This window comes from Centropristis striata, chromosome 15 (genome assembly GCF_030273125.1).
Source record: "Centropristis striata isolate RG_2023a ecotype Rhode Island chromosome 15, C.striata_1.0, whole genome shotgun sequence".
Taxonomy (NCBI): Eukaryota; Metazoa; Chordata; class Actinopteri; order Perciformes; family Serranidae; genus Centropristis; species Centropristis striata.
In genome coordinates this window covers 535,213-543,229 of record NC_081531.1, presented here as the reverse complement: position 1 = coordinate 543,229, position 8,017 = coordinate 535,213, and the positions used below count along the sequence as shown (strand labels likewise).

The following is an 8,017-nucleotide window of genomic DNA, read 5'->3' as shown; positions in this document are numbered from 1 at the left end:
TATAAAAGAGACACAAAATGAGCAAAAAAAGACACAAAGTCCACACGGGGCCCCAGGGTGTGCATGCTCCATGTGGGGCCCCAGGGTGTGCATGCTCCATGTGGGGCCCCAGGGCGTGCATGCTCCATGTGGGGCCCCAGGGTGTGCATGCTCCATGTGGGGCCCCAGGGTCTGCATGCTCCATGTGGGGCCCCTGCAGGAGCTGAAGCCTCATCTGTAGGACCTCCAGAGGTTCCTTCTCTCTGAGCAGCCCATAGTCTCCAGGACCCCCCGGTGTGTTTTCTGGAACTGGAGCCCCCCGTTCGTCCCGGGGCCCGGGGCCCCTGTCACTTATAGTTTTCCATGTTCCAGCTGCAGGAACCGTACGGAGCCATGTGGAGCCTGCAGAACGTTCCTCTGTGGTTCTGGTTTGAACTTTCCTCTGAACTTGTTTCCTCTGTGGACCAACATGTATCAGTCCTCCTCCTCCTCCTCCTCCTCCTCCTCCTGCTCCTCCTCCCCCACCCCCCCCCCCCCCTCCTCCTCCTCCTCCTCCTCCTCCTCTTCTGCTCTTTTGTTCTCACGCAGACGGAAACATTGACACGGCGAGGCGGCAGATTAATCTCCAGGAACAGAACTGGGTCTGTCTGTCCTCCAGCAGAAACCTGAACTAGACTCTGTTAAACCTGTGAGGGTCTGTCCTCTCCCCTCAGGTCTGTGAGCAGCAGCAGGAGCAGCAGGAGCAGCAGGAGCAGGAGGAGCAGCAGGAGGAGCAGGAGGAGGAGGAGGAGGAGGAGGGAAGAGTACGGTGACCCTGAGAGCTCAAAGCAAATAAAGAGGAGAGAAGAAAAAGAAGTTCCTTCATCAAGAGAGAACTTCCAGAGAAGAAGAGCAGCAACAGGAAGTGTTTCCAGGGGGACGCTGAAGAGTGTCGCGCAGCGCAGACGGGTTTATTTTAGTTCCTGAGTTATTAGAGTCTGTTTAAATCAGCAGCAACACTTTAGATTTCAGGTTTGTTTTCCATCAAAACTCAAACAATAAGTGACTGAATTCATCATAAACAAACAGCAGAACAATAAAATTATTTTTTATTTATTTTATTGTCATCATATATTTCCTTTTTATCTAATTATTTATCTCTCTTTGACTACCAGGAACTCTGCTGACAGCTCTGCAATTTCTCTCAATTTTTTAAAGAACATTTAAAAAAAATGTATGGATTTGTTCTCTTTCATTTTAATCACTTTTGTCTGTTAAAATAAATAAATAAATACATTTATATATATATATACATATTTATTATTATTATTTTATCGACTTATGTTATTATATTTATGTCGTTTTATCTGTTAATTTATCTTTTATCAAATTATTTCTCTCTTTTATTACCTTTAACTCTCTGATTGTCCTGCAATTTCTTTCACATTTTTAAGAACATTTTTATAATTGTTATGGGTTTGTTCTCTAATTTTAATTTATTTTGTCTATTTTTTTAAATGTTTTTTTTTATTTTATTGACTTATATTATTATATTGAGGAGGCTTTTTGTCTTAGTTTTAATTGCTCCGTCATTTTATTTATTTATTGAATGAATTTCATCTGCTTTTTTAGTCTTTTAATGCATTTCATTGGCATCATATATTTCCTTTTTATGAATTAATTTCTCTGTTTTATGACCAATAACTCAACAAATTGAATCATTTCTCTTGATTGTTTACATTATTGATCTCTGATTGTTTTTATTGTTTCTGCAGCTGTTTATGTCTTTATGATGAGCTGTCAATCATCTGCAGAGAGAAAATAAAACCCGCCCACGTTCCTCTTCATCCTCCATCACCTTCATCCTCCATCACCTCGCTGCTACAGACTTCCTCTCCTCCTCCTCCTCCTCCTCCTCCTCCTCCTCTCCTCCTCCTCCTCCTCTCCTCCACCTCCTCCTCCTCCTCTCCTCCTCCTTTGAAGCAGTGTGACATGTGCAGCGTGTAAACAAGTCGCCGTGCAGCCGAGAACACTCTTCCTCCTGATAGAGTCACTGATCCACTGAGACGTTTAACACACACACACACACACACACACTCACACACACACACACACACACACACACACACACACACACACACACACACACACTCCAGAGCGTGTGTGCTGCAGCAGTATTGAACCTTTTTAACCCGTTACGTTACGTTGTTCCTCCTTTAGCGACTGAATGTTTCTGACAGAGAAGATATTAAAATATATATTATATGTTATAATATATATATTTTAATATTAAAATATATATTATATATTATAATATTAAAATATGAAACAGCCTCTAACAAAGAAGAAAAAACTACAAAAATTACGTTAAAAATATCTAAATTATCTGCCAATGGAACAATAAAATGTGTCTTGTCAAGACTTTTAAAACCAGTAAAAATATCTAATCTAATGAACCACAAATACCTTAGAATTAGTTTATTATTACTAATAACTAGAAAATGTCCTCTGGGTAAATAGTGAAAGGGCCACTACTGCCGGTGTGTGTACACTATGATGAGATTCTTCAGAGATTTATAACAATTAATACTAGTAATGTTATGATACTATATAATATACAAGGAGCACACCTACAACAAGCATTCCTTTACAAGGATTTATTTATACAGCAACCTGTGACCTTTAACCTCAACATTAACTGCCGCTGTAGAATGTACCGGAACAGTGACAGCAGCCAGAGGTGGACAGACTGGAATTTTTGGTAAAACCATAATACCTATCATTGATCCGACTTCACTTTGAGCGTCCTGAGTTCTTCCTGAACGTCTACATATGTTTTTTTTTAAGAAAAATGAAAAAATAGCTTTGTTAGAGCGATCTAAAAAAACTGTTCCATCTCCCTTTTTCAGAAATCTCCCTGTGTTTTTAATATGGGAGCCAATGAGGCTGTTGGTGGTGTTGGTGGATCATCTGTGCGTCCTACGCCCAAACTATAACTCTGACAGCTTTACCAGAGGATTGTGAGGGAGAAGACTAATTTTCCTACGTTTCTATGTATAAATTATTTCTGTAGAGTGGAATTTGCGGCCTGGAGCGCAGTTTTCAAATTTATTTTTTGACAGTTTTACCTCTCCCTCTACACTCTGGTGATGATGTTGCCCCATGTTTGTCCCGTCAGATTTCTCCAAGTCATGTTTCTGAGTGATGTGATACTTTAAAAGAGAGTGAAGAGGAAAGGGAACCAATAGAAACGCTTTAATTAGTCACATGACCTCCAGGCGGCCATATTGAAACACTGTTTTACAGACTTTTCTAAGGAAACAGATTTGATATTTAACGCCACAAAACATCACTAAAAACATGAAAACATCTTTTCCTCCTGGAGGAGATCTGCTGACAGGACAGGAACGCTTCTGATGTTTCATTCATTTATTTTATTATCAAATAATGTAAACTTGTTAAAAAGCTGCTGAACTTTGACTGTTGATTTTAGTTTTTGTTCCATCACAATAAAACCTTCAGTCAGACGGCTGGAACAATGTGTGTGTGTGTCTGTGTGTGTGTCTGTGTGTGTGTCTGTGTGTGTGTGTGTGTGTGTGTGTGTGTGTGTGTGTGATGACATCACTGTCCAAACTGATCCGACCACACGGCTGTTTTGGTTCGACCACCTGTTAATGTTCCATTCCTCCACACACACACACACACACACACACACACACACACACACACAGACACTGTACACACACACACACACACACACACACACACCTGCCTCCACAGCGTCTCGTGGTAATTTTTCCTTTTTAAACTGTTTTTGTCGGCTAAAAATAATGAAATAAAATAATAAAATCAGACGTTTCATTTCATTTTTCAGACGTCAGAGAGCACCACAACGTGTGCGTGTGTGTGTGTGTGTGTGTGTGTGTGTGTGTGTGTGTGTGTGTGCTTGTACAGTGTGTGTGTGTGTGACCCCACCAAGCTGAAGCTAAACTGTGTTATTAGGGAACAGTGTGGTCCCTCAGGCCTGCCACACACACACACACACACACACACACTCAGCATGTTGCCTGCAGCTCACACACTCTGTTTCTTGTAGAAAAACTAAAAATTGAGTCCTAATTGTGAATTTTTATCAGAGAAACAGTGAGAACAAACACACACACACACACACACACACACACACACATACACACACACACACACACACACACACACACACACACACACACAAAGTCTCCCACATTAGCAGCAGCAGCACCAACAGAGATCAGAGTCCCAGAGGTGCTGTTATATCTGCACTTCTACTGAGAGGAACGCCTGCAGACACACAGGCTGCTGGCTGGGTGTGTGTGTGTGTGTGTGTGTGTGTGTGTGTGTGTGTGTGTGTGTGTGTGTGTGTGTGTGTTACAGTGTGTGTGTGTGTGTGTGTGTGTGTGTGTGTGTGTGTGTGCGTGGGCGGGGGCACAGACACACACAATGTGGAAACACCCACCCACAGTATCACACACAGTAACATGTGCAGAGAGAAAGAGATCACTGTCACACACACACACACACACACACACACACACACACACACAGACAGGTAACAGGAGAGCTGGGAGGGTGTGTGTGTGTGTGTGTGTTACCTGTTTAGTCATGGAGTCGATGAGTCGAACATAGAAGTCCTGCTCTGTTCTGATTCCTGTTGGAACAAAAGACAACCAGAGATCAGCTTCATCACTAGACCAGAGGAGACACTAGAGACACTAGAGACACTAGAGACACTAGAGACACTAGAGACACTAGGAGAGACTAGAGACACTAGAGACACTAGAGACACTAGGAGAGACTAGAGACACTAGAGACACTAGAGACACTAGAGACACTACAGACACTAGAGACACTAGAGACACTAGGAGAGACTAGAGACACTAGAGACACTAGGAGAGACTAGGAGAGACTAGAGACACTAGAGACACTAGAGACACTACAGACACTAGAGACACTAGAGACACTAGGAGAGACTAGAGACACTAGAGACACTAGAGACACTACAGACACTAGGAGAGACTAAAAAAGACACAAAAAGACACAAATTGTTCCACTAAACACAAAGAGCCAAATCAAACAGAGTCCCACTAGAATAAAACCAGAGTTGATGACAGGATCACACACAATCACAAGATCACATTTATGTTGGTTTTTCTTTGTTTCTTTTTGGTTCTAAATGTTGATCCAGTAAGTCAGAATAAAAAATCTATTATTATTATTATCAGGTCATATAGGTGAAAAATATACCAACATGGTATTTAAACATGTTTTAATAGAGGCAGGATGGAATATAGAAGATGATAATATATAATATATCTATATATAATAATATAATAATATAATAGTGTAATATGGACCGTTGCTGTAGAGCAGCTGCAGCCGGTAGTGGATCCCGTTGTTGGTCTTCTCTCCGCTGCTCTCCTGTTGAACACAGAGCAGCTCATTCTCTTTGTGTCATCATCACAGAGCAGCTGATTGTAATAATCATAATCAGAGGTAATGAAGAGATTTATGTCATCTTTCTGTTATTGTGGCTCTTAAACTCTCTCTCATTATGACGCCTTATAATAATAAACCCCGACAGGAAATATAGAATATAATAACACGCTGCACAACAATAACAACTATTTACATCTGATTTATGATCCGTCACATATCACCAGTCTAAACATACAAACAACAATAATAAAGTGTTTTATTAATATTATAAACAAGACAGAGGCCGCGCCGAGCCGCGGAGCCCTTCAGTAATAATTATTATTATTAATATGAATAATAATAATAACGGACCTTCTCCTTCAGTAATAATAATAATAATTAATATTAATAACATTAATAAACGGACCTTCTCCTTCAGTAATACTATTAATAATAATAATAATAATAATAATAATAATATTAATAATAATAATAATAATATTAATAAGGGACCTTGTCCTTCTCGATGAAGCCCAGGAAGCTGCTCCGCTCCACCTCCACCGGCTGGCCCCCCCGGTCATACAGAGCCAGCACGAAGTGGAAGAAGTTGGACTTCCGCAGGTTGGACGGAGGCTGCTTCTCGAAGTGGGCCCGGGCCAGACCCAGTCCGCTACAGACACACAGGGGGGACCGGGTTAGAACCACAGGGACACAGAACCAACAAGAACCAGAGAACCAGAGAACCAGAGAACCAGAGAACCAGAGGAGCGGCACGGAGACAATACTCACACTATTACTATTATTATTATTACTATTATTATTATTATTATTATTATTATTATTATTATTACTATTATAATTATTATTATTATCATTATCATCATCATCATCATCATTATTATAGAGGATGTTTTATTGACAGTAAAACTGGAATGTGACTAAAAAAAGAGACAGAAACAGTCTAGAGACACGAGACGAGACGGTCAGGACCAGAGGAGACAATATTATATTATTATTATTATTATTATTATTATTATTATCATCATCATCATTATTATAGAGGATGTTTTATTGACAGTAAAACTAGAATGTGACCAAAAAAGAAACAAAATGATGAAGAAGAAAAAAGAGCAAAATGAGTAAAAAGAGAGAAACATTCCGCTGCGGAGAGAGAGAGACTGGTTATTATTATTATTATCATTATTATTACTATTATTAATATTATTATTATTACTATTATTATTATTACTATTATTATTATTATTACTATTATAATAGAGGGAGATTTATTGATAATAAAGCAGGATGTGGAGATGAAACCAGATCACTTCATGTTTTTATTCTCCACATTTAGAGTTTTGTTTCTTCATGTTTACACGTTTTATTGATCACATTTCAACCCAGAGCGACTCCTACAATTATTATTATCATTATTATTATTATTAATAATAATAATAATAATAATAGTATTATTATTATTATTATTATTAATAGTATGATGATGATGAGGCTCTGCGCTGCAGCAGCTTGTTTCTCTCCAGATGAAACTGGAATCAGATTAAAAACTCTTCTAATCAATAAATCCTCCAGCAGCTTCATGATCCACGTGGCTGCAGGTCCCTCTAGTCCCTCTAGTCCCGCTAGTCCCGCTGGTCCCGGTGAGTGAGTCCCGCTCCTCCCGGAGGTCCCGGGTCCTGCCGGGTCCTGCTGCCCGCCTCTGCTCACCTCTGCGCGGCCGTGTTGGCGTCCAGCACCCCGCCGCCCTGCATCCAGCTCCGGACCGCGTTCATGCCCCCCAGAGGCTCTTCCTTCAGGCTGCTGCCCCCCCGCTGGATGCTCTCCTGGATCCCGAACATCACCGACCCCTCCGTGGCTCCCGGTCCTGGTCCTGCTCCTGCTCCTCCTGCTCCTGGTGCACTTGTCCTGTCCCCCCTGTAGTCCTGCTCCTCTCTCCGCTGGAGCCGCCTGGTACTGGACTAGATCCTACTGGACTAGATCCTACTGGACTAGATCCTACTGGGGTAGATCCTATAGTGGATCCTGGTTCTCTCCGGGGCAGTGAAGCTCACTTTCCGCTCCAGAAGGAGCGTGGGGAGGTCCGGGTCTGGGGAGGTCCGGGTCTGGGGAGGTCCGGGTCTGGGAGGTCCGGGTCCAGGTCTGAGGTGTCAGGCGGAGAGGAGCCCACATGGAACCATCACGTCTCTCTAGTCTCTCTAGTCTCTGAGGTCCCTGAGCTCCGAGCTCCTGGTCTGAGTCTGAGCCGCTCCGCTCTGAGGAGGATCCGCTCCGTGACGCTCCCACAGGACTCTCTCCTCCTCCTCCTCCTCCTCCTCCTCCTCCTCTCTCTCTCTCCTCCAGTCCGGGGGGACAGGGGGGGCGGGACTAGAGGGAGGGGACCAGGAGGACTGGAGACGCCCCCAAACAAAGACCAGTCAGTCAGAGTCAGTCCGCCTCGAGCAGCGGAGCTCCGGGTCCCCCCGCAGGATACTGTCCCCCTGTCCTGGTCCCGGTCCCTGGTCTAGTCCCGGTCCATGTAGTCCCGGTCCCTGTCCTGGTTTCTGTCCCGGACAGAAAAGAAATAAATGTTCCTGCGATTAAAGGAAAAATC

General features: G+C 42.5%; 1 pseudogene; it reads right to left on the bottom strand.

Annotated features, from left to right (window-relative positions):
• LOC131987022 (transcription factor COE1-A-like) overlaps window positions 1-7,740 on the bottom strand; it is a 68,187-nt pseudogene extending 60,447 nt beyond the window's left edge.
• Between the last annotated feature and the right edge of the window lie 277 nt (window positions 7,741-8,017).